This window comes from Ranitomeya imitator, chromosome 1, assembly GCF_032444005.1.
Source record: "Ranitomeya imitator isolate aRanImi1 chromosome 1, aRanImi1.pri, whole genome shotgun sequence".
NCBI lineage: Eukaryota > Metazoa > Chordata > Amphibia > Anura > Dendrobatidae > Ranitomeya > Ranitomeya imitator.
The window spans coordinates 1105947499-1105974941 of record NC_091282.1 but is presented as its reverse complement, the minus strand read 5'-3'; the positions used below and the strand labels follow the sequence as shown (position 1 = coordinate 1105974941).

At 41.5% G+C, this 27443-nt stretch overlaps 1 protein-coding gene across 12 annotated transcripts in view; it reads left to right on the top strand.

Moving 5' to 3' along the window:
* The window catches only part of SORBS2 (sorbin and SH3 domain containing 2), a 433609-nt gene that overhangs the window by 108851 nt on the left and 297315 nt on the right, over positions 1-27443 (top strand). For 9 of the 12 annotated variants that reach the window (XM_069744352.1, XM_069744350.1, XM_069744355.1 and 6 more), the window contains exon 2: positions 21378-21477. The exons of the other annotated variants lie outside the window; for them this stretch is intronic. The gene's annotated coding sequence lies outside the window, so the exon portion shown is untranslated. The remainder of the gene's footprint in view (positions 1-21377; positions 21478-27443) is intronic. 12 annotated transcript variants of the gene reach the window in all.

Below are 27443 nucleotides of genomic sequence, written 5' to 3'. Positions count from 1 at the left end.
GAATAAGTGAAACGGTAAGAGTTTTTGCAGAGTCGAAAGTAAGAAAAGGGCGAATTCTAGAAATGTTTTTGAGATGGAGGTAAGAAGAGCGAGCCAGTGATCGGATGTGGGGGGTGAATGAAAGGTCAGAATCAAGGATGATCCCAAGGCAGCGGGCATGTTGCTTTGGAGTAATGGTGGAACCATACACGGAGATGGCAATGTCAGGCAAAGGTAGGTTAGTAGAGGGAGAGAACACGAGGAGTTCAGTTTTTGACAGGTTCAGTTTCAGATAGAGGGAGGACATGATGTTAGAGACAGCGGTAAGACAATCCCTGGTGTTTTCTAAAAAGGTCGGCGTGACAACAGGAGAAGAGGTGTATAATTGGGTGTCGTCAGCATAGAGATGGTACTGGAAACCAAATCTACTGATTGTTTGTCCAATAGGGGCAGTATTCATTCCATTGACATATTTGTTGGTGACAGATGACATGGTGATTTAAGGAACGCTAATTGTTTTTATGGTCTTGCATTGGTGCCCTAGCACCTTGTATTGTTCATGCCTGTATTGGGATCCTGAAAAGGGCAGCAAAAACAAATTAAGAAAAGGTTTCGCCGGCATTTTTGCAGCTTATTTTTGGCTGTAGCAGCCAAAGAGGAACGTGTGAACATAGCCTAAGGGTGGTTTCCTGTTTTCTGACGGTCAATGAATGCTTTTGTTACTGCTACGCACACACACACACACACACACACACACACACACACACACACACACACACACACACACACACACACACACACACACACCAGTTACAGCTACACACATGGCCGTGATGCGCACACGCACACACACACACACACACCTGACCTATATACACAAAGACCTGCTACATAAACAAACAGTGTATTCAAGGCCACATTTTGAAGTTCCTTCTGTGCATGTGACTTTTCCCATGACCTGAAAGGTCCTTCAGCTAGTCAGGACCTGCAACATCTGTGCAGCTATAGTAATGTATAGATCTTGGTGGCTTTCTCTCCTTCCCTGCACTGATCAAGCTGGTGAGTGTTGTGCTGTAGGATAGAAGACTTTGATCTCTCAGTCATAGGGAAAAACGCTGTTAGGGTACCGTCACACAGTGGCACTTTTGTCGCTACGACGGTACGATTCGTGACGTTCCAGCGATATCCATACGATATCGCTGTGTCTGACACGCAGCAGCGATCAGGGATCCTGCTGAGAATCGTACGTCGTAGCAGATCGTTTGGAACATTCTTTCGTTGCTGGATCTCCCGCTGCCATCGCTGGATCGGTGTGTGTGACACCGATCTAGCGGTGTTCGCTTGTAACCAGGGTAAACATCGGGTTACTAAGCGCAGGGCCGCGCTTAGTGACCCGATATTTACCCTGGTTACCAGCGTAAATGTAAAAAAAAAAAACAGTACATACTTACATTCCGGTGTCTGTCCCTTGCCGTCTGCTTCCCGCAGTCACTGACTGCCGGCCGTAAAGTGAAAGCAGAGCACAGCGGTGACGTCACCGCTGTGCTGTGCTTTCACTTTATGGCCGGCAGTCAGTGAGTGCGGGAAGCAGACGGCAAGGGACAGACACCGGAATGTAAGTATGTACTGTTTGGTTTTTTTTACGCTGGTAACCAGGGTAAACATCGGGTTACTAAGCGCGGTCCTGCGCTTAGTAACCCGATGTTTACCCTGGTTACCCGGGGACCTCGGCATCGTTGATCGCTGGAGAGCGGTCTGTGTGACAGCTCTCCAGCGACCACACTACGACTTACCAACGATCACGGCCAGGTCGTATCGCTGGTCGTGATCGTTGGTAAATCGTATAGTGTGACGGTACCCTTAGTCTTCTACTTGATCAGAGTAAGCTGCCTCCAGACTATAAGGGTATGTGTAAACGTTGCGGATTCCATTGTGGATTTTTCCACGTGGACTCTGCCCTGCGTTTTACCTGCAGACTTTCTGCGGATTTTGTGTGGATTTCGCCTGCGTTTTTACACCTGCAGATTCCCATTATGGAATAGGAGTAAAACGCAAAGAATTGACATGCTGCGGAAAATAAACCTCTGTGTTTCTGCTCTGAATTTTCCGCAGCATGTGCACAGCAGATTTTGTTTTCCATAGACTTACATGGTACTGTGCAACGCATGGAAAACTGCTGCAGATCCGCAGGGCCAAATCCACTGCGGATCCGCAGCCAAATCTGCAACGTGTGCACATACCCTAAGACACACACACACTTTTTAGCAAGATTATAGTCTTGTTAAAATGAGTATCTTTTAGTCTAAAAAATATGGTTTAAAAACACAACTTATCACCGTTATTTTAAATTCATGACCACAAAGTAAAACATGACTTCATGCTTAAATATTGTACTGACCTTTTCAGCCTTAAAAAGTGGTATCATCCCAGAGCCAAGATATCCCGCTCATATAAAATCAAGTCATTAAATATAATAGAGGTAACAACCAGGATTTGAGATCAGAGGTTAATCTGTTTGCTAGCGCTGCTCTTCTCCGTTGGTCTAGCAGATTCACAGCTTCCCTCTGTATAATTTTTAGAAAATCCACAGCTCTTATTGGTGCTGAAAAATATGGTCTAGTTTAATTTTTTTAGAAGCTATAATCTAAATCTTTACCTTACCTTAATACTTATAATAGAAATTGCAGATCTAGTATTGCATTGTAACATGATATAAAAGTATAAAAAAGTTTTTATTCCATAGACAGCCTTGCAGATTCACTAATGGCTTTTCTCAACGTTTTGTTCACCTAGCAGCATTAGTGTATGTATGCCCATTGCGTAGCAACAGGAGGGCAGAAAGTGGGTGCCAAATTTCCTTTACTGTTTTGGAATCCTGGTCAGTGAGTGTGATGTGCCATCTGCACACCAGGTATCTACTTGATAGATGGTGACTGGTACAGAGTGTAGAAAGGTACAGCATTGGTAGTAATCCAAGTGGGTACAGAAGGCACAGAGGTGAGGATGGTTACGCTAGAAACAAATTCATATGCTAAAAAGTGAGCTTCAGTGAAGACTAAAAGAAGAGCGCCCCCTGACTGCAGTCATACAAGGTGAAATCGTCACTACATTCAGACACAGACTGTATGGAGAGGTTTTCTCTGTGCTCTCTCACTCCTTATTTGTGAATCATTTTTACTTGCAAAAAAATGAACCCTTATTACTGTGGAAATCTCTAATATCTGGATACTTAATCTGGTAGAATAATTATTTTATATAAAGCTGTTAACCTGGGCAAAACAAAGTGTAAATATGTATTTTTCTTTATTATATCCCCATTACTACAGTAGTATTTTGGATAAATGCAGTAATATAACCCTAATACAATTATTAAAGATAATTCTGATTCTTGGAGTATCGTTATCTCTACCATATAAAAGTAACCCCAGTTCTAAAGTGTTTTACTTTCAAAACGTGTTTAAGTTTTCATGGCATCGAAAATAAAATAGCAGATATGGGCTAGGAAAGGTAGCCATGTGAATGTGAAAATTGATAAGCTAAACGTTATCATGTGTACACGCATGAGCTCAAAACATCACTTTACTTATGTCTTCCATGAACTATCAGAATAGAGACTAAAGAAGACTACTAGTTGGAGTACTATATGTCTGATACTGCCCGGTGGGTAGCGTTCACCTGCTCAATATCATCTTGGTGACTGCAGATTAGCAGAATGGAAGCCTAAAGACCCCCATACACATTGATGGCTGTCAGCCAAATGATTCTTCGGCTTATCGTTCAGCCAACAGCCATATCGGCGGTATCTCCCATACACAGAAGCACTAGTTTGGCTGCCGACAAACATCTTGGCAGGTAGCTTATTTCCGAGAGAACAAAGTGATTGGCAGTCGGAAACTAGACATGTTCAGTCGATATCTCCACTGACAATAAGGCATCTGGCAAAACCAACTGCATCGGCATGTGCATCCGACATTAGTACTTGTGTGGCCCACCGGTGGCTCAGGTTGCGGCTTTATACTTACCTCTCTTGCGCTGTAGCTCTGCGTATATATAGTTGCTGCTATGTATACACAGAAGCTTATGAGTCCATTGCATACTGCTATTTTTTTTCCTCATTCCAAGTATAAAATAGTTGGAAATCGCAGGCAACTAAATCCCCATTAAGTAAAGAAGATTATCTTGTACTTGTGACACATAAACTCAGCTAAATGATTCTTTGTAGACTTGGAGTTCTCCTTTAATTAGGCAGATAACATATCTCTTACCTGCCACTTGTTTTTCTGTATATTTGCTGAAAACTAAAGTGTCAAATTGAATCTAATGTGTGTGTCCAATTTTCAATCACACTATCTATATAATTCGATGATCTGTGTACTCGTAGGGTTGGAATATGTGGAAAAAAAATAATTGCTGCATATAAGCAGCTTAATTTTCTAAAAAAGAACCAAGCTGCCATCTTTGTCAGAAATGCTCCTTGTTCCTTCTTTTACAGTGCAGAATTGCTGTTGACTAAGGCTTTCTGGTATGTTAATCCCAACTAATAGCAATTAAACACCATCTGGTTAACGACTTGTTATTCCTATCACACAAATGCGGATATTGTAAGGTAACAGTTACGAATGGTTTAATTATTCTGCTAAACCTCTTGCCGTGCTTCCCAATACAAGTTACTCTTTTATTTAGAATATAATCTTGTGACAAGTAAGGTAGGAAACGGATATTTGTAGGACATTAATTTGAAGTTTGGGTTGATTTCATGTGACACTGTCACAAACAAAGGATAACCTGTTCACACCATGTAAAATTATGCGCAGGGTCAAGTCGCATGATGTAGGAAGTGCTGTGTGGGTTTCAAGCGGGATATTGGATCTCCGTTTTACCTGACCGGATGCAGAATATAACTAGCCATGCGATGTCTAGTCCATGGCTAATCTAGACCATGTCTTTCTATGACTTTGTTTCCCTCCTACCTATCTATGCCTTTAGTTTGTTATTGCTACGCCTCAAAATGTCAGATGCAACCAAAGAGGGATGGATGACTGTAAAAAAAAAAAAAAAAAAAAAAATCAATGCAAGTAAAACTCTGACTGGATGCTAGGAATTTGACCTGATTTGGACTTTGTGCTGATTTGAATCCATGCTTCTATTTAGGTCTTGCTTGTGAGGAAAATGAGTTTAAAAAAAAGATATAATCCTACAATAAGCCAGATTGGCTAAAAAGGAATGTCTTACCTAGGCCAACCATATCTATAAACCTATTATCCATCATAGAGGGGCCTCCCTTTCTCGGGACCTGTGTCTATGAGCCAGATCAGCATATCCATGAAGTGTTTGTGACTCAACAAGGGACATCACTCATCCTTGTACTACTGTGACAGTCATTCACTTACCGTGAACCTGTGATAATGAACATGGTGCCCAGCTGCAGTCACCCTGTTATAGAGTAGACAGTGCAAGATTTGATATAGGTTCTAGTAACATATATAGTGTATTGATTTAAATTCCTGCTTAATTTTGGGTTTGAGTCAAGTGTTTGGTCAATTACTGAGTAGGACTATCCATTCCACTCCTAATCCCAGAATAAGTGGTAATTTACCGTACATTAATAAAAAATGATGTTATTCTACTCCCCTTCTGCTCTATAACATTCTGACCATAGATAGGGCTGAATGTTCAATATATACACAACAAGCTCCTCTTAAAAGTAATGCTTAACTTTTCCTGCAGCGGCTACTGGTCGGCATCATGGCTTTATTCCTGAAACGCGTTAGAAAACCTTCTATTGAAAAATAGTAAGGGTGCCAACAGAAAAGTTTTTGTAAGAATGATAGTACAGATGAATAGAGCAGTGCGTCAATGTGAGTCTTATGTGATTTCGATTTGTGAATAATTAAGAATATTTGACATTTCACTTCAATAATACACTGAAGAATGCCCTAGATGAAGCAGAACCTTCTACACGCAGAAAGACCCGACACTGACAATGGCAGCCTTAGCACACAATGCAAACACGCTTTCTTCAGCGCTGCTCAAGGTGTGCAGAGCGGCAGTGGAGAAAATCTCTGTTAGCAGAAGACTTCATCCACTATAAGTTCATGCTCAAAAGCTATAACTCTGCCCTTCATCTGGCCAAACAATCCTACTTCGCTACCCTCATCACCTCACTATCCAACAACCCAAAATGACTTTTTGAAACCTTAAACTCCCTCCTGAAACAAAAGTACAGGCCCCCATCACCAACCTCAGCGGTGAGGATCTGGCCACTTATTTCCTAGAAAAAATCAACCCCATCCATCAGCATATCTCAGCCCAATCTCCGCAGTGCATTGATCCCCCTCTCTGCTGCACCTCAAGCTCACTAGACATCTTTGAGCCTGTTTCAGAAGAAGAAATTTCCAAGCTCCTTGCTTCTGCTCGGCCTACAACTTGCAACAGTGACCCCAGTCCTTCACATCTCCTGCAGTCTCTCTCACCAGTGGTCACCACTCACCTGACTAAAATATTTAACCTCTCTTTCTTCAGGTATCTTTCCCTCCTCATTTAAACATGCCATCATTACCCCTTTACTTAAAAAGCCATCGCTGGACCAGAACTGCACTACTAACTACAGACCTGTCTTTAACCTTTGCTTCATCTCTTGACTCCTGGAATGCTTGGTCCACTCCCGTCTAATCTGCTATCTCTCGGATAACTCTCTTCTCGACCCCTTACAATCTGGTTTCCGCTCTTTACACTCCACTGAAACTGCCCTCACTAAAGGCTCTAATGATCTAATAACAGCTAAATCCAAAGGTCATTGCTTCCTGCGGATTCTCCTGGATCTCTCTGCCGCATTTGACACTGTGGATCACCATCTCCTCCTCACTATGCTCCGCTCTATAGGCTTCAAGGACACAGCCCTCTCCTGGTTCTCCTCCTACCTCTCTGACCGCTCCTTCAGTATATCTTTTGCCGGCTCCTCTTCCTCTCCTCATCCCCTTACTATCGGGGTTCCGCAGGGCTCAGTCCTAGGCCCCCTCCTCTTCTCTCTATACACTGCCCCTATTGGACAAACAATCAGCAGATTTGGGTTCCAGTACTATCTCTATGCTGACGATACCCAATTATACACTTCTTCCCCTGACATCACCCCTACCCTAATTCAAAATACCAAGGATTGTCTGTCTGCTGTCTCTAACATCATGTCCTCCCTCTATCTATCTGAAACTAAATATCTCCAAAACTGAACTTCTTGTGTTTCTCCCCTCTTCTAACCTCACTCTATCTAACATCGAAATTACCTTGGAGGGTTCAACCATAACTTCCAAGCAGCGTGCCCGCTGTCTTGGAGTCATATTAGACACTGAACTTTCCTTTACTCCCTATATCCCATCACTCACTCGCTCTTGTAACCTGCATCTTAAAAACATCTCCAGAATCAGACTGATGCCTAGCCCCGACTTATTCAAGCGCACTTTGAAAACCCATCTCTTCAAACAAGCCTACCACATGATCTACTCAGTAAACTAACTTTGCCCTGTTCCCTCCTTCCAAATATTATTCTGAATCTGCACCCTACTGTTCATCTGTCTCCACACCCTCCATGCACACGAAAACTGCACTTGATACTTGACTATTGCACTTAAACACACGGGCTGATGACCAGATCATGCATATGAAAATCCCTATTTATTATACCGTATATACTTGAGTATAAGCCGACCTGAGTATAAGCCGACCCCCTAATTTTGCAACAAAAAACTGGGAAAACTTATTGAGTATAAGCCTAGGGTGGAAAATGCAGCAGCTACCGATAAATATCAAAAATAAAAATAGATACCAATAAAAGTAAAATTGAGACATCAGTAGGTTGTGTTTTTGAATATCTATATTGAATCAGGAGCCCCATATAATGCTCCATACAGTTCATGATGGGCCCCATAAGATGCTCCATACAAAATATGACCCATATAATGCTCCATAAAATTTATGATGGGCCCCATAAGATGCTCCATATTAAAATATGCCCCATATAATGAAGCACAAATGCTGATTATGGCCCCATAAGATGCTCCATACGGATATTTGGCCCATATAATGCTGCACAAATGCTGATTATGGCCACATGATATGTGCCACATGTAATGCTCCATACAGTTCATTATGGCACCATAAGATGTTCCATATAACAATGTGCCACACAATGCTGGTGCTGCAATAAAAAAAAACATACTCCCACTCACCCACCCCCACCCCCGTCGCTGCCCGCTGCTCCTCACCTTCCCATCTCTCTGCACTGACTATTCAGGCAGAGGGCGTCGCGTACACTAATACAGCATCGCGCCCTCTGACCTGAACAGTCACTGCAGAGGACGCGGAAGACGGGGCGGCGGTGGAACGAGGGAAGGTGAATATGAAATACTCACCTGCTCCCGGCGCGGTCCCTGGCAGCTTCTCCCGGACAGATGGTCTCTGGGAGCCGGCAGCTTCTTCCCCTGTTCAGCGGTCACTGGTACCACTCATTACAGTAATGAATATGCGGCTCCACCCCTATGGGAGTGGAGTCCATATTCATTACTTTAATGAGCGGTACCACGTGACCGCTGAACAGGGGAAGAAGCTGCCGGAGACCATGGGACCTGCAGGGACCGCATCAGGAGTGCCAGGAGCAGGTGAGTATGTGACAGTCGTTGCTCCCCCTCATCCGCCGACCATCACTAGAGTATAAGCCGAGAGGGTCACTTTCAGCCCATTTTTTGTTGCTGAAAATCTCGGCTTATACTCGAGTATATACGGTAATTCCCAGACCTGAAATAACAAGCACTTTTCACCTATTGCGTCCCCCCATTTCCTTGTAGATTGTAAGCTTGCGAGCAGGGACCTCACTCCTAATGTCACTGTTTAAATTGTCTTAACTTGTATTACATTTATTGTCTATACATGTCCCCGCTTAATTGTAAAGTGCTGCGGAATATGTTGGCGCTATATAAATAAAAATTATTAAAAATTGTTACATGATTATATAATTCATAATATTCAGCCAAAGAGTTTTCAACATTACATAAACCTGTATGTCCTGCAAAATCCTTGAGTGAGCAACAATTACTGGAATCAGCTGGGCTTTTCCTGCATTTGTTTCCCATGAATCATAATCATTAAGAGGAATAACTGTGCAGTCAACAGTGCAAATGCCCTCCTTGTCACATTTCTTGTCACTATTCCAAATTAATTCTCCTTCATTACACCACTGCAATTTTGGCTGAGTATTTAGAGCAACAATAGTACAGTCTAGTCAACAGTGAAAGTAAAGTACTAAGACCCTCATTATGTGCATGTAAACGCTGTGGGATACTGATATTAGGAGCATGGCCGAGGACGCTGTAGTGTAGTCTGTGCCGGAAATACGAGTCTTTCCTAGACTTACATATAGTCCACTATGATCGAAATGTCATATTAGGTTTTTAGGCTATGTGCACAAGATGCGGATTTGCTGCGGATCCGTAGCGGATTTTTCCGCACAGAAACGCTGCAGATCCACACTGTGATGTACAGTACAATGTAAATCAATAAGCCAAAAAAAAAACTGTGCAGATGGTGTGGAAAAATCAGTGCAGAATTGCTGTGGATTTCAAAAAAGTGCATGTCACTTCTTTTCTGCGGATCTGCAGTGTTTCTGCACCCCTCCATGATAGAAATGGCAAAAACCGCACAAAATCCGCATCAATTCCGCATAAAAACCACACACAATCCGCATAAAAACCGCGGCAAATCTGCACCTCTTTTCCTATGTGTGCTCATAGCCTTAGTCTAAATAACATTACTAAACACCTGCTTAGCAGAAATCTATACAAAATCTCTCCTGCCAGGGTAAATAATGGAGGAAGGTGTCGAAAACATCAAAATTTGTTGATGCCTTCAGGCCAGCCACACAATCAACATGGCTTAGTACTTGTTGTGGTGTGACTGGTTGTATCGCTCCTTAGCTGTGGATGCCTCCCAGTCTAATTTAGAGATTCACTCTATATTGCAATTTTTGTAAAATTTAAAGTGACCTAAATAATCCATCATCCGCGCTGCGTGCCATTTAATTTATAGGGGAATGTGTCTGTTTCTCTTTAATTTGTTTCCCTATTGCGCAAATCTTCGTTCTACTTATTTATGGATATTTCTATTTCCTTTGACAAGGGGCACAGCTAGGTTGCACACATGTATTCAGAATAAAGAAGTAGCTTGATTCATCCCCATGTGAAATATGTTCCAAATGAAGTGTTCTTTCTCTTGCACATGAACACAATGATGTCTGATTCCGTCTTTGTGTGGGTAAACCCGTGGAGGTGGGATGTGATCCCCTCTCAACAGTTCAGTGCACAAGAGAAGGATAATAAAGGCTGATTCTCTCCATATACAGGGCTTCTGTCTGCCTTGCTTCCTGCTCTGTGCACAGCTCGTGCCTCTTGCTCCTATTCGTACCATTCTGGATAGGCGATCGCTCTATGGACCGCTACAGTTGACATCTCTTTTCACGCTGCTCTCTGTAGCCCTAACTTCAGTCTTCCTGTCATCCATGCACACTTGTCTTCATGTTGTCCAGTCTTAGGCCAGTCTCGCACGTCCAGATCATTCCGGTACCGGAAAAATCGGTACCGGAATTATCCATGTCCGTGTGCCGGTGCGTTTCTGTGGCACATCAGTGTGGCACACGTGTGCCGCCTGTGTGCCCACTGGGTACCACACACACCGTGCCGGAGACAGCGCTAAAGTTTAGCGCTGTCCCCTGCATCTGGTGCTGAAGCCGCGATTCATATCTTCCCTGCAGCAGCGTTTGCTGTAGAGAAGATATGAATAATTGTGTGTAAAATCAAGATCCGTGTCCCCCCCCCCCCCCCCCCGCTGTGATGAAAATACTCACCTGGCTCCCTCGCTGGCTGGCGCTGCTTCCTGTCCTGGCCGCACCTTCGGTCATGTGGGGCCGCCGATTACAGTCATGAATATGCTGCTCCACCCCTATGACCTGGATCTTGATTTTAAACACGATTATTCATATCTTCTCTACAGCAAACACTGCTGCAGAGAAGATATGAATCGCAGCTTCAGCACCAGTGGGGGGGACAGCGCTTAATGTAGCGCTGTCTCCTGCACGGCACACGGACTGCACACGGACAACGTCCGTGTGCGGTACGTGTTTTACACGGACCCATTGACTTTAATGGGTCCGTGTAATCCGTGCGCTCCCACGAACACTGACATGTCTCCGTGTTTGGCACACGGAGACACGGTCCGCAAAAAAGTCAATGACATCTGCACAGATGCATTGATTTTAATGTGTCTACGTGTGTCAGTGGCTCCGGTACGTGAGGAAACTGTCACCTCATGTACCGGAGCCACTGACGTGTGAAACCGGCCTTAGACTCGTGGTCCAGATCCTGCAGCCATGCTGGTGTAGCCTTCACCTCCTTCATGGTTCCAAACTGCTCGTCATTGATTGAATTCAGAGGTTTTGCAAGGTAATGCCGAAGAAAGTTGGTAGCAATAGATGTTCTTTGTCCTTTCTCAGGTTAGAGTCAGTTCACTTGTGTTCACTTTTTTTCTTTACCAAAAGTGATTCAGAAGCAATTACAAAAAACATATCCTCTGTATCAACACTGTGTACAGAATTATTAGGCAACTTGTATTTTTGATTATTAATTTTAGAGTTGAAAAACTTTGGTGCTGTCAGTCAATGCAAAAGGTTAGTAAACGTCAAACCTGAATATTTAATAAAGTAAAAGTGAGTTTTTGGAGAATATTTTTGTGCCGAATTATGCAACTAAATGAAAAACATAAATGTTCACATCTCAATTGTTTGTTTTCATTTGTTAAAGTGAGAATAACAACCAAACATCTCAAAATGTATAAAAATATATTTCTGACATTCAGAAAATAAAAATCCGTGACCAATATATCCACCATTCTTTTCAGTAAGTCATAAACCTTCCAACCATGGAGTCCTTCAGTTTCTAGTCTGTTGGGTAGCACCAGGGTGTAGTATCGTCGTTACAGAAATACACATCACCTGATCTGCGTCTTCGAATAAGCATTCACATATAGACTATGTGCACACGTAGGAAAAGAGGTGCAGAATTTTCTGCACAAAATCCGCATCTCCTGGCAGAATCTGCAGCCGCAGATTTGCCATGGTTTTTAAGGCGGATTTTGTGCGGTTTTTATGCGGATTTTCTGCGGTTTTTGCCACTGCGGATTTTTAACATGGAGGGGTGCAGAAATGCTGCAGATCCGCACAAAAGAAGTGACATGCACTTCCTTGAAATCCGCAGCAATTCCGCACTGATTTTTCTGCACCGTCTGCACAGCTATTTTTTTTTTACCCCATTGATTTACATTGTGCTGTACATCACAGTGCGGATCTGCAGCGTTTCTGCGCGGAAAAATCCGCTGCGGATCCGCATCGTGTGCACATAGCCTTATACAGCTTGGAGTTGGAAAATCTGCATTAATATATGGTCACTTACCTAATAATTCTGCACACAGTGTAAATGGTATTTAGATCAGATTAAAAATATCTCAAACATTTACCACCAACACAACACGTCATTTACAATGGACAGAAACTTTGGAGCAGTCTTACTATAGTGATTGCTCATCTGTGGCTTTATGACGCAGCATGGTTTAGCTGGAAAGGCTGTGGCTTAAGATGCACCAATCTGTGCCAAGACATTGGCACAAAAATAAGTATATAAGAAAGCCATCCAAGCGGTGTAGCAAAATTGGACAAAAGAGTCTAAGGATAAGCCAAATGTATTATCCAGCCTAAGCCACTGAGATACATTTGGTGCATTTTGAGAGTTTTCAGGAATACTAAATATGTTCTGTGTAGTGATTTTTTTTTTTTTTGTCTAGCACCATGACGTTTAACATCCCAGTTATTCTTTAAGGGGGTTTTCTTGAGTTTTCAATCAGAAGTGTATCACCCGCCAGCCTCAAGGCTTCCTCCTTCCCATGGAATGGATCTATCCTGACTGACATTTCAGACCAACATGGTTGCATTGCTGGTTTGAACCGCGTTCTTATTGGGCTATGTGCACATGATGTGGATTTGCTGCGAATCCGCAGCGGATTTTACCGCGCAGAAATGCTGCAGATCCGCACTGTGATGTACAGCACAATGTAAATCAATGGGGTAAAAAAATAGCTGTGCGGAAAAATCAGTGCGGAATTGCTGCGGATTTCAAAGAAGTGCATGTCACTTCTTTTGTGCGGATCTACTGCGTTTCTGCACCCCTCCATGTTAAAAATCTGCAGTGGCAAAAACCGCAGAAAATCCGCACAAAATCCGCATAAATTCCGCACAAAATCTGCATAAAAACCGCGGCAAATCCGCAGCTGCGGATTCTGCCAGGAGATGCGGATTTTGTGCAGAAAATTCTTCCCCTCTTTTCCTACGTGTGCACATAGCCTAAGAGTGTGTAAGCACTGCCTTTCTTGCATAGAAGATCAGCCACCAACCATCAGCTGGTAATCTAAGGAATGGACAGTAAACAATAAAATGAAAAATCCCTCCAGTCTTGAAGATGAGTTTAAATAACCATTAAACTGCAAAGTTGTTTGTTTTTACAAGCACTTTGCAATTTTAACAATTAATGAATTTTAGGATAATCCTTTAAACATTTGAAGTCAATTGACTTTTAAAATGGTTATAAAAAAAATGTGGCATCACAATGACTGCAGTCGCTAAAACACGGACAATACTTTTCCATTCTTTGGCAGGAATGGCATGGTGGGTGAAAAGTCAGTGCACCCGACAACCTTTGTTTTAGTCATAATTCCATAGTGACATGGATTGGAATTAATTTTCTACTACTCCCTCTTTATTACAGCTCCACTAGAAGGACTGTAGTCCCCGAAAATGCTCAAAGCACCATCAGAAATAAAATGCATGGATTCAGATAACTAAAAAAGAGTAAACGCCGGTGTGTCAGCTATTCAAAGAGTGTCCATAGGATGTAGCAATGATAATTGATCTGTCCCATCATGACCATTGTGCAATGTTGTTATAGTCATTGGGTGAAGTTGCTGGGCTAAAGCCTTCCTTTTCCTTTTTCTTAACTTTCTCATGCAGTAATAAAGATTGGCTTGCTTCCCCTATAAAGAAATAATGAATCTCTTGTTGGAGCATCTCCCTGTGCCATATATGTGTAGTGTGCCAACTATCACCATCCAAGAAGTGTCTGCACTGCAGTGAGATGAGATCATGTTAGTAAAATCCTGTACTCGTCTGTGCTCCTTGTGTGCAGATATTGTACACTGGTGTTTAATGTGTGCAGGGTATTTTATTGTAAATTTACAGTGGTTGTAATTGATGCAGTTATGGCCAAAGAAAGGTGCAGTGAGGAATACACTCATGAAAGTTTTATATAGCGGGCAAAGCAAGATTACTACACCGTTATGCTTTCATTGGATACAAGACAATTTTTACTTATATTTTTAATATACTATTTTTCTACTATTACTTTGAAAATAATGGCATTTGACTACATTTTCTATGACTTGGTCTAAATTTCCAGAACAATTTATTGTTCCATTATATTGTGCACATGCTATGCATGCTTCCAGCAAATAAATATTAGCCTATCCATGAAGGCAAGCCAAACATGATGCTTATCCGCTCTACCCCAAGCTCTGTAGTTCCAGTGCCTTGTTTTCCTCTGACAGTTTCATCCCTTTCATCAGTGACAAGTCATCTACTTATGTATCAAAGCAATCTGTGGTTCTGGCTCTAGAACAGAACACCACAGACCATAGCGCTGGCTGCTGCTGCTGCCAATGGTCTCAGGACCTCGTTGACTTGCTCCAGGCTGCCACATAATCCAATGTCACATGCCGGTGAGGGTTGTTTGTGGGAACTACATAGTATAAATATTTTATTCTTTTACATCTCAGATGCGGCTGCTGGGAATCTAATTTATACATTATGTTTTACTGTTATTGTTTTCAAATTTATCTAACAAACTGATTGGTGGTTGGTTGTCTTGTCTTCTAACTTTAAGGCCATGTTCACACGTTGCAGATTTTGCTGCGGATCCGACGCTGTGGATCTGCAGCAGTTTTCCCTAAGTTTACGGTACAATGTAAACCTATGGGGAAAAAAACCGCTGTGCACATGCTGGGGAAAAATCAGCGCGGAAACGCAGCGGATTATTTTCCGCAGCATGTCAATTCTTTGTGCGGATTCTGCAGCGGTTTTAGACCAGCACCAATAGGAAAGTGCAGTTGAAAACCCACAGTGGAATCCGCAGAAGAAACCGCTAGAAAATCCGCAGTGAAAACCGCAGTGATTTTGCACTGCGGAAAAATCCGCAGCAGAATCCGCAACGTGTACACATACCCAAAGGGGTTGTTTAAGACTTTAACACTGATGGCCTATGATCAGGATAGGTCATCAAAGTCTAATCAGTGGGGGTCAAAACGCGGCACACCCCCCAACCCCCCCCCCTCCCCCCGATGATCAGCTATTTCTGGTGTCTGCAGCACGCGGAATTGCTCAGTTACAGAGCTGCACAGCTCCATCAGCGGTATAATGGCCACGATTGGATACTGCACATCCACCGCCTGTTGATTTTGAATAGGGGGTGGATATGTAGTACACTGCTGCATAAACTATACGGTCGCCGGAGCTGTGCTGTGCAGCTCCATAACTGAGCAATTCCAGCCACGACCAACACCTGGAACAGCTGATCTGCGTGGGTTCCAGTAGTTGCACCCCACTGAACAGACACTGACCTATCCTAAGCATAGGCCATCAATATTAAAGTCGCAAGCAAACTCTTTAATCAATATATTGTCTCACTAGTTCATATGCTAAAAAACTTAATCGGTTAAAAAAATTTTTTTTAATTTTTACTGCACTTCTACATTCCTCAACATTGAAATTGTAACACCAAGAAGGAAAAGTTGTGGATTTATGAAAATTACAGTATGGATAGACGTGTTAATAATATACAAATGATGAAGAAATTGAAACTAAATCTTTATAACAACTTTATTTAGTCAATGTAGACTGAGCACAATAGGCACACCTTGGAATATTATCAGTGAGGATATTAATGGATGTCTGAGGAATGTTATTCAATGCTGAATGCACTTTGGATAATTGTCAAGATCCACTCCTGGCAGCTTCCTTTGCAATTGCCAACCAATGATGTCAAGATTTCCTTGATGTGCTCGATGAGAGATGAGGTTGGAGACACTGAAGGCCATGGTAGCATATTTAGGCCATGTAGGCTGCTCACAGTATAAGGACTATTAACCTACAGTCTACTGTTTTTGTTTTTAAAAGAATTTAAATTTTTTCATCATTTGCTTACAAATTAATATGTCCCTCGATCCTGTAATTTCCATGACTTTTCCTTTATGTTGTTGCAATTTCAATGTTGAGGACTGTATGTAAGCTTCTTTATTGTGGTGTGACACACAGAATTTTTTTTTCTTAAATTCTTTGACAATTTTTGCAGCAAGAAAGCACAGCATCTACATATTCACTGTAAGTTAAAGGATATATCTGGGACTTTATGGGAAAAAGCAAAAAATGTGCCAAAGCACTAACAAACAGGTAATTGCAGTTTACCTGCCTGTTGTGCATGGCGCCATCCTACCCCATCACAGAGCGGCCTCTAATGATGTGACGGGGCGTGATTTCCAGTGTCATTCTGATCGGCAGCCGGGTCCCTGCAGCCTAATTGGGGGAGCTGGCTGTCAATCAGAATGACATGGGAAGTCCTGCCCTGTTGACAGAGCGGCATGGAAAAGAAGCCTTCACTCTAGACGTGACATCAGCAGAGGCTTCTGAAGAACGGCGCCGTGCACAACAGGCAGATAAGCTGCAATTACCTGCATGTTTGTGCTTAGGTACATTTTATTTTTTTTATAAAGTCCCAGATATACACTTTAAATAAGAATAAAAACACTACACACTGATGTATCACAGCTGCATAACAGCCACGTCTTGGCTACACAAGGGTCTTTATGTGAGATCCTACCTGTGGCATCAAACTGCACCTGACTTGTAAGAAATGGATAATAACATGTGAAACCTAATGTTTACCATCTAGACGTCTACAGATAAGCTATACACCTCAGCATGTCCTCTGAGTCCATTCATAAGTGAGCTCTATGATCTATGGCAGGGGCAGCCTAATCAAGTAAAAACATGTTGAGATTTGCCATTGAGGCCAACCATATATATATAATTTTTTTTTTTTTGTTAAAATAATTTTAGATGAGCTTCTCTTAAATACTTCAGATGAACTTTGATGAAGACTTGTCAAAACAGCACATCTTGTTATGGTGTACAAACAAAACTCTGCTTGCTATTAATCCGCGTTTCCCGAGGCTTAATACTTCAATGGGAATTGTAGATTGAGTCTCCACAGACATAAGAGACACAGAACAGCTTCCCGCTAAACATGTCTCAGTAGCGGTGGTTCAGCATTCTTTCACTTGAAGCTTGAACTCACCAATATATCACTTCACAGGCAAATAGGTTTTCCTTCATGGAATGTCTTTTATGCAGGAGGATCCTTTATCTCCACGGTAGGCTGCTTAATTCCCACCACTCTCATGTTAATGAACTGAATTGACATGGAGGCCTATTGAAAGTACAAGTAATTTGATCTCCTGTGTACAGGGCTTCCCGCTACATGCAGGTCACAATTGACTCCATAGTGATTTATGTGGAAAGAGCAAAGTTCTGCATGCCTTCTGTAATGTGCCACAACGGAAGCAGTGTTTACATTGTATTCTGATCAGAATGACTGAGAGAAACAATTTTTGGACCATTTTTTTTATTTAAAAAACATAACATATCTTTCAGAGTACTGCGTTATTAAATTGGTTGGGTTACCATCAGGCTTGGACTGGCCCACAGGAGAATTCTCTGGTGGGCCCCTGTGGAAGAGTGGACTACCACCCTCTTATATGAGCATGCTTGGTACTATGTACAGATGAAGGCAGCATCTTATTCATTTAACAATCTACCCAGTTCTTTTTTTTTTATATAAATTTGTGATTGAGGATAATGTCACATTTGCATGAAACTGAAAAGTTGGGCCCTGGAGTTAGATACCTGTGGGCCCTTGGCACCCCAGTCCGACACTGGTTACCAACCATTTCTATGATGGTCACTTTCATATTACTAATGCTGTGTTTGCTTTAAAGAGATTGAAAGGGGTGAGACAGTCTTAGAGGCCTCAGAGTGTTACACACCTCTTTTCAGGGCAATTGAAGGATTTACAGTATTGGAATTAGGGATAAATCAATTTGCTGCAAATCAAATTTGTTGGAAAAATTTCATCAAACTTGGCAGATTTAAATTTCAAAACATTCGCTCATCTTCTATGATAACATTCAAGTATGTTGGGTAAATTCACACGCAGGTAAAATGTGGATGCTGCATAGTGTGAAAAACAAATGAATAGTTTTCTAAAAATGTCTGTTTGGTGAAAGTATGATCCTACTGTATGATCCTACTGCCGCCACCTATACAACTTCCATATAAACTTTCTTTAGTGCTTCTAGACGGTTGGGAGACGTCCTCCGCAGACACTAGCCTCACTTGTATATATTGGCAAGTTGCAACTCCAGTCGTGTGATTGCACATTTTCTACAGTCGCCCAATTCCCGATGCATCTGTTACTAAGCAATGTATGGCATTATCTACCCAAAACTATTATTAATTAGGGTATCTGAAAGGCTTACAAATAATAAGAACAAAATATTTTTAGTCAAATATTTTTACATTCGCTTAACCTCACACATCACCAGATGGTATTTTTACACTGGCTAAATGGAAATTGTTCTACCAACATAGACCTATTTGCATAAGATTTGTGTGATACATTTTTACCATAGCAAGTTTTTTTTATTTGGCTTTGAGGTCATTGAAGATAAATAATATCTCCCTCCTGTGGTTACATACAAAGTCCAGATGCAAAAGTGATAGAAATTTGACCAGTTTTATAAGATAAAAGAACATTCCCTAGCATTTCCCCTCTTTGATCTTAAAGGGGTATTCCATCTGCAAGATAGTATTCCAATATGTAGGAGGTGTAATAATAATATCAGCAAATACCTCCCATTAGAAGTGAAAATAATAAAGAAGAATAATAAAGAACAGAAACCATGACTAAGACCTGTACTCGGGATCCTAAACCCATGTGGGAAGGCCCAGTACAGGAGAATCGAGGGATATGCCAAAAACTAGAACAATATACTGAAATAACGGAGCTATATGTCCAAACATGATGTATAGAAAGGTATAATTTTATTTAGTAGACGGAAAACCTATATCAATACATGTAAATACACTATCAATTAGTTTCAGAGAGTATCAGACAATAAGGATCAGGTCGAGAGCGGCCTGTGCATCAAGATTGCAGCAAAAGGGGGTTTCCCAGTAAAAGGGCATAATGCTTGCATAAACTGCAGTGTCATTGAGACATAATGGGGGAGATAACGATGTTTCATTATAAGGCTAACCCTAGAGTCAATGCAGCTGTAAACCCACTACATCATGTGAAGACACATTCTTACCCATGATTAGATGCAGCGATGACATGCCACAAACTCCAACACGTGTTACGTCTGCTTTCTCAGTGGACCATGCTCAAGGATTTTAACCAACGTTTGCTATTATATGTTGAATAAAGATTATTACTTTTTTCATATACTTGGCATTGGCTTCCTTATGTTTGTAGGATTATAGAAATGTAGTATAGTTTTTCTGATTCGCTATGTCTCTTTACTCATGTGCAGGCATTACAGGACCTTTGGTATCCATGGTTACGACCACTGATATAGTGACAGTTGGCTAATTGCTAGTGGTCGTAACCATGGATACTTAAGGTTCTGCAATTCCTGCACATCAGTAAAGTGACATTGTGAATTAAAAAAAACGATGATACATTTCTAATTGGATGTATTTGTTATTATTAATAATAATATTACACCTACTACATACTGACAGGATCATGGAGATGGGAATACCACTTTATGCTTACTTTTGATCAAAGCAGACAAATAAGAGCAGATCTCCTGACCATGATGAGAAATGGCCCGAGGTTGTTTTCTAGGATTATTTTCTAGACCTTTTCAAAAAGCATTATTAGGAAAAAGTATTAATCAGTGAGACAGAAATGTAAGCAATCTAATATGGGGGATTCCTATGTAAGATCAGCAAATTATAGCTACAGGTCCATACTGCTAATAGTCACATTTTGGGGAAAAAAATGGCATTTTACTAATGGCAGCAAAACTGAGTCCAGTGGAGACCTCTGAATCTGCTGCATTCATGAGGGTATATCTCCCAGGCTTCCCTTCGCTGTGGTAATTTAGTGGCGGCTGCACATTTTTTTTGCATGCACATCCTCCTGGTAGTCTGTAAGGAGGACTCGCTTCATGTTTCATACGAAGTATGATAATTTTGTAAGCGATTACTTCAACAGATCCTCATTAGTTGGGTGCAGTGCTGCATCAACAATCTGCAGCACTGCACCCAGTCTTGCCTTGCAGCCTGCGGCTTGTGAGCACCTCTGACTGAGCATGAAGCTGGAAGATCTCATGGAACTAATGTCTATAATTAACCAATGAAGTTCAATTTCTACTTTCATCTTATTGAAGAGAAAAAGTAAGAGGCGCTTACTACTGACAAATCCAATATTCTTTGTTCTATGTGTATGGTCATAAGATGGAATACATAAACATGATGTTTCACGTGTAATCACACTTCATCTGGGACCAAAGCAATATTATTCGCGAAACAGCTGTCGCCTCATGTCTCTGAATTCCATGTTATGACCATGCAAGATGAATAAATAATGGTTTCGTCAGTGGTGAGTGCCGCTTTCTACTTTTGTCTTTCTGAAGAGAATTGATTATGCAATTTTACAAGTTGAGCACCAACATATCTGACAGCAATCTTTGAAAAGGGAGTGATGCACTGCTGTCACACACGTCACAAGAGTATGAGTGTATTCTTAGGGAACTGAATTCGATTTGTGTTGCTGTGTCTTAAACACACCAGATGAACCAAAGTTATCTGTATCCTGTGTACCCTGATTAATAAACATTTATACTTCTGATTGTCTAAGTTTTCAGAAATTGCTTTCCCTACAAATCATAGAGAGGGGTGCAGGCAGGTGAGGACAGGCTTCTAGAAGAATATGTTGTCATGCATTTAAAAATGAAAAGATCCTCAAACAACATCCAATATAGCGGTCACTAGAAGAACCCAATGATTGTATCAGATGATATAGTTGTATGAAATTCTGACATCAGTGCTCTGACTATAAAGCTTCTTTGGTAAGACGTGTGTTTCTAAGCAGAACCTATAATGTGACCCATCAATTTTTCACTGTTCGTTCTTTCAGGAAATATCCTTACTCATCTGACAGACTGAGGATAAGGCTACAGATTTGTCATTGAACTCCAGCCTCTCGGTCCCTATTGTAAAGCTGCCAAGTTTAAAGGGTGAGTATCATATATCTGAGCTGGAAATTATGGATGGGAATGTTGTCATGAAGTAGACTTTAAGTCTTATTCACTAATCATCGAGATTTATTGCCCTTTTCTTCCTAGTTATCTAAAATTTGTGTAGTTCTCAACTTACAGAACATCAAGTGTTCATAGCAATGGCTAAATATGTTAGGGCCCGAAACATAGCAGCTATGATGCACTGAGTGCAAAAACCACTTCCAAATGGTCTTTTATTTCTCTTCCTCATCAGGCCACTTTCTTTTTGTAATGCCACAATATATTTTCATATGGACACAACATATTTGGATATTACCCCAATACTGATGCTGGTTCCTCAGTGCTCAAGGCCAAACACCTTTCTGAAAACACCATTTTAGCACAGCACTTTTTCCCCAATAAGCAGGACCATGTGCTACTCCCGTCAGTTCAGTGTAATGGCCAGGTATTTTGCTACATTGCAAAAACATTACATTTTTAGAAAGTTCACAATATATGGTATTTAAAAATATCAGGAATAAACCACTCTAGTTTTGCATATGGACTGGTGTCTTATGACCCTTTAGGGTAAGTTCACACAGGGCGTTTTTGCTGCTTTTTTTTTTTTTCTGCAGCAAAACCTGATCATCTTGACAGGAAAGAAGCTGCGTCAAAAACGGAGATTTAGGTGCGTTTTTGGTGCGTTTTTTTTTCTTTGCCCAGGCTAATATCCTTGGATTTTCAGCAGCAAAAATGCAGCAAATAATGCTACCTGCGTTTTTGCTACACTATTGCTGCATTTTTTTCAACACCCATTCAAGTCAATAGGTGAAAAAACGCAGCAAAAACGCTGAAAGAAGTGACATGCTCATGGAGCGCCCCCAGACACAGGGCCACAAGTCACTTAGTACCGGTCCCTTCTCCTCCGGTTCTGCGGTTGTCACGGTGGCTGGACCCGGTCGTGACCCTGCTAAGGGGCGTCCAATGAAGGTGGTAGTACAGTCTGTCAGGGGTTCGTGACGCCACCTGGGGTGTTCGGTCAGGGTGACCGACGCTGCTGTGGGGTCCGCTGGGGTGATGGAATGGCAGCTGGATGGTGTACCTTCCCACAGGTGAAGTATATCCCCAGGGCTTCCCAGTAAGGTGGATGGTGAGGGTGTGAGGTGCAGGCAATAACGTGCCATCAGACGTGCCGCCACTCTCCTTAGCGGCAGAGTGCCATACTGCAACGACCAGGTCTCTGGGGCGCTGCACTCTATGTCAAAAAAATGCAGCAAAGCACAAAATACTGATCAAACAAAAAACAATGTGTGTGCATGAGATTTCTGAAATCTCATAGGCTTTGCTGGTACTGTAAAAAGCAGCTGAAAATTTGCATTAAAAAAAAGGCAGCAAAAATATTCAGCAAAAACATCTTGTGTAAACTTACCCGTAGTTGGCCAGACTACCCAAGATAAGAACATTTGTTTTTGGCCATTGTTAACGTGTCACCAATCGATCAATGAACTGGCAAAATTCTTGTTTGGCAGCTGATTGTTTTGTTCTCATTTTCGGCAGCACATCTTCCTGTGTAAATAGATGTAGTGACGGCAGTTTGCAGACTATATGGGATGTGAATAGTCCATTTAAAGAAGCATGCCCGTGAAGTTGTTTTTGTTTTTTTTCACATATTCTGTGGATATGAGAATTGTAGTGTAGTATGTGTTAATATACTCTCCTACCACCACCTTCTCCTGTATTGAGCGCTGTTCCTCTCCTCTTTTGAGTGATGTCAAGGCTCTTCAGACTCTCCTGCATCTTCACCATAAAATTCAGCGTCAGATGTGTATGCAAAAGAACATCTAAACAAGCCTGATGCATTTAGGAAACAAGTCCTGTGGACCGATGAGGTTAAAATTGAACTATTTTGTCACAGTGATCAAATGTATATGTGGAGAAAAAAGGGCACAGAATTTCAGAAAAAGATGATCTCCCCAACCATTAACCATGGGGGTGGGTCAATCATGCTTTGGGGTTGTATTGTAACCAATGGCATGGGGAACATTACATGGGTAGAGGACAGAATGGATTAAAAAAAAAATCAACAAATTACATCTAAAAGTGCAACCTGAAGGTTTTACAATGGCCCTCACAGTCCCCTGATCTGAACATCATTGACAATCTGTAACTAGACCTCAAAATATCAGTGCATGAGAGACAACTCTGGAATCTCACAGAACTGGAAGAATTTTCCAAGGAAGTTCTTTTGCAAGGTCCTGACAATCAGATCCCTTCTCATCAGTAAGCAAAATACCATTATGTTTAATGCTAGGGGATCTCCTTTAGGCTGGAGCCACACACAACGTATAAAAAAAAATCGGTCTGTTTTACACGGACGAGAATCGCAGAAATGTTCCCTGAACAGTGATCCGTATGTCATCTGTGTACAATGCGAGGATAAGATTTTCTTGCATGTAAGCATCCGTATGGCGAGATTTTCTCGCCGGCTTGCAAAATGACATATAATGGATCCATGGGCTCAAATATTTGTGAAAATAAATATATATATATATATATATATATATATATATATATATATATATATATATATATATATATATATATATATATATATATATATATATACACACATGTCAGTGACACACATACCTCTCTGTATTCATCATCTAATTAAATACATTTACATTTGACCAGCTTAATTTTCCTGAAATTGCCTGTGCCACCGACAACCAATGTGCGAAAATTTCGCACGGGCCAACTGGTTATTAATATTTGCCAAGAGCCAGAATAATGAGAGAATGTTTTAAGGCATTTTATTACTTACTGCAAAATCAAAAGTTTACATACACTAACATTACTATGAACACCTGAATCACACTGCTTCTTTGTGTAGCATCATTGGGAAAATCCTAAAGAAATCAGCCAAGATGTCAGGAAGAGAATTGTGGATTTGCACAAGTCTGGCTCATCCTTGGGTACAATTTCAAAAAACCTGAAAGTGCCTCGTTCATCTTTACAAACAATTATACAGAAGTATAAACAAGATGGGAATGTCCAGCTATCTTAACAATCAGGAAGAAGACGGGTTCTGTGTGATGAACGTGCTTTGGTCCGACATGTGCATATCAACCCAAGGAAAAAAGCAAAAGACCTTGTGAAGATGATGGTGGAAGCTGGTAAGGTTGTGTCCATATCCACAGTGAAACGAGTTCTATATCAACATGGACTGAAAGGCCACTCTGCTAGGAAGAAGCCATTACTCCAAAAGAAACCTAAAAAAGCCAGCTTAATGTTTGCAAATGCACACAGGAACACAGACCTTACTTTTTGGAGACATGTCCTGTGGCTGATGAAACTAAAATTGAACTTTTTGGGGATAATGACAATCGTTACATTTGGAGGAAAAAGGGAGAAGCTTGGAAGTCTCAGAACACCATCCCAACTGTGAAACACAGGGGTGGCAGCATCATGTTGTGGGGTTGTTTTGCTGCAGGAGCGACTGGTGCACTTCACAAAATAGATGGCATCATGAGAAAAGAAGAATATGTCGCTATACTGAAGCAACATCTCAAGAGTCAAGACATCATCCAGGAAGTTAAATCTTGGGCAGAAATGGGTATTCCAAATGGACAATGACCCGAAGCATACTGCCAAAATGGTAACAAAATGGCTTCAGGATAACAAAGTCAATGTTTTTGTGCGGCCATCACCAAGCCCTGATCTCAATCCTATTGAACATTTATGGGCAAAGCTGAAAAGGCAGGTGCGAGCAAGGCGACTTACCAACCTGGATCAGGTACACCAGTTTTGTCAGGAGTAAAGGGCCCAAATTTTGACGAACTATTGTGAGAAGCTTGTGGAAGAATATTCCAAACGTTTGACCCAAGTCATTCAGTTTAAGGGCAATGGCATCAAATACTAATAAAATGTATGTATACTTTTGACTTTGCAATAAGTGATAAAAATGCCTTAAAACATTCTCTCCCTCTCATTTTGGCATATTAATAATTATTGCAATCCTAATTGAAACTTGTGCTTTCAACTGAGATATATACAGGTCCTTCTCAAAAAATTAGCATATAGTGTTAAATTTCATTATTTACCATAATGTAATGATTACAATTAAACTTTCATATATTATAGATTCATTATCCACCAACTGAAATTTTTCAGGTCTTTTATTGTTTAAATACTGATGATTTTGGCATACAACTCCTGATAACCCAAAAAACCTGTCTCAATAAATTAGCATATCAAGAAAAGGTTCTCTAAACGACCTATTACCCTAATCTTCTGAATCAACTAATTAACTCTAAACACATGCAAAAGATACCTGAGGCTTTTATAAACTCCCTGCCTGGTTCATTACTCAAAACCCCCATCATGGGTAAGACTAGCGACCTGACAGATGTCAAGAAGGCCATCATTGACACCCTCAAGCAAGAGGGTAAGACCCAGAAAGAAATTTCTCAACAAATAGGCTGTTCCCAGAGTGCTGTATCAAGGCACCTCAATGGTAAGTCTGTTGGAAGGAAACAATGTGGCAGAAAACGCTGTACAACGAGAAGAGGAGACCGGACCCTGAGGAAGATTGTGGAGAAGGACCGATTCCAGACCTTGGGGAACCTGAGGAAGCAGTGGACTGAGTCTGGTGTGGAAACATCCAGAGCCACCGTGCACAGGCGTGTGCAGGAAATGGGCTACAGGTGCCGCATTCCCCAGGTAAAGCCACTTTTGAACCATAAACAGCGGCAGAGGCGCCTGACCTGGGCTACAGAGAAGCAGCACTGGACTGTTGCTAAGTGGTCCCAAGTACTTTTTTCTGATGAAAGCAAATTTTGCATGTCATTCGGAAATCAAGGTGCCAGAGTCTGGAGGAAGACTGGGGAGAAGGAAATGCCAAAATGCCTGAAGTCCAGTGTCAAGTACCCACAGTCAGTGATGGTGTGGGGTGCCATGTCAGCTGCTGGTGTTGGTCCACTGTGTTTCATCAAGGGCAGGGTCAATGCAGCTAGCTATCAGGAGATTTTGGAGCACTTCATGCTTCCATCGGCTGAAATGCTTTATGGAGATGAAGATTTCATTTTTCAGCACGACCTGGCACCTGCTCACAGTGCCAAAACCACTGGTAAATGGTTTACTGACCATGGTATTACTGTGCTCAATTGGCCTGCCAACTCTCCTGACCTGAACCCCATAGAGAATCTGTGGGATATTGTGAAGAGAAAGTTGAGAGACGCAAGACCCAACACTCTGGATGAGCTTAAGGCCGCTATTGAAGCATCCTGGGCCTCCATAACATCTCAGCAGTGTCACAGGCTGATTGCCTCCATGCCACGCCGCATTGAAGCAGTCATTTCTGCCAAAGGATTCCCGACCAAGTATTGAGTGCATAACTGAACATTATTATTTGATGGTTTTTTTGTTTGTTATTAAAAAACTTTTATTTGATTGGATGGGTGAAATATGCTAATTTATTGAGACAGGTTTTTTGGGTTATCAGGAGTTGTATGCCAAAATCATCAGTATTTAAACAATAAAAGACCTCACAAATTTCAGTTGGTGGATAATGAATCTATAATATATGAAAGTTTAATTGTAATCATTACATTATGGTAAATAATGAAATTTAACACTATATGCTAATTTTTTGAGAAGGACCTGTATGTGTATATCCCCATCTTGGTGTGCATGGCTCCTCATCCCTATGCTTGTATGCATGGTTCCTCATCCTTAACCTTGAATGCATGGCCCCCATGAGAAAAGCATAAAAAACACCTACTTACCTTCCATGTGTGCCCTTGCAGCATCCTGTTCCGGCTTCCAGCAGCTCCTGCGGCCGAGTAATCACGTGACCCCGCTCATTAAGGTAATGAATATTCACCTCTCTCCACTCACCGGGTACACGTGATCGCTCGCAGCTGCTGGAAGCCGGAAGGTAAGTAGGAGGTTTTGTTTTGCTTTTTTACAGCTGCTGGAAGCCG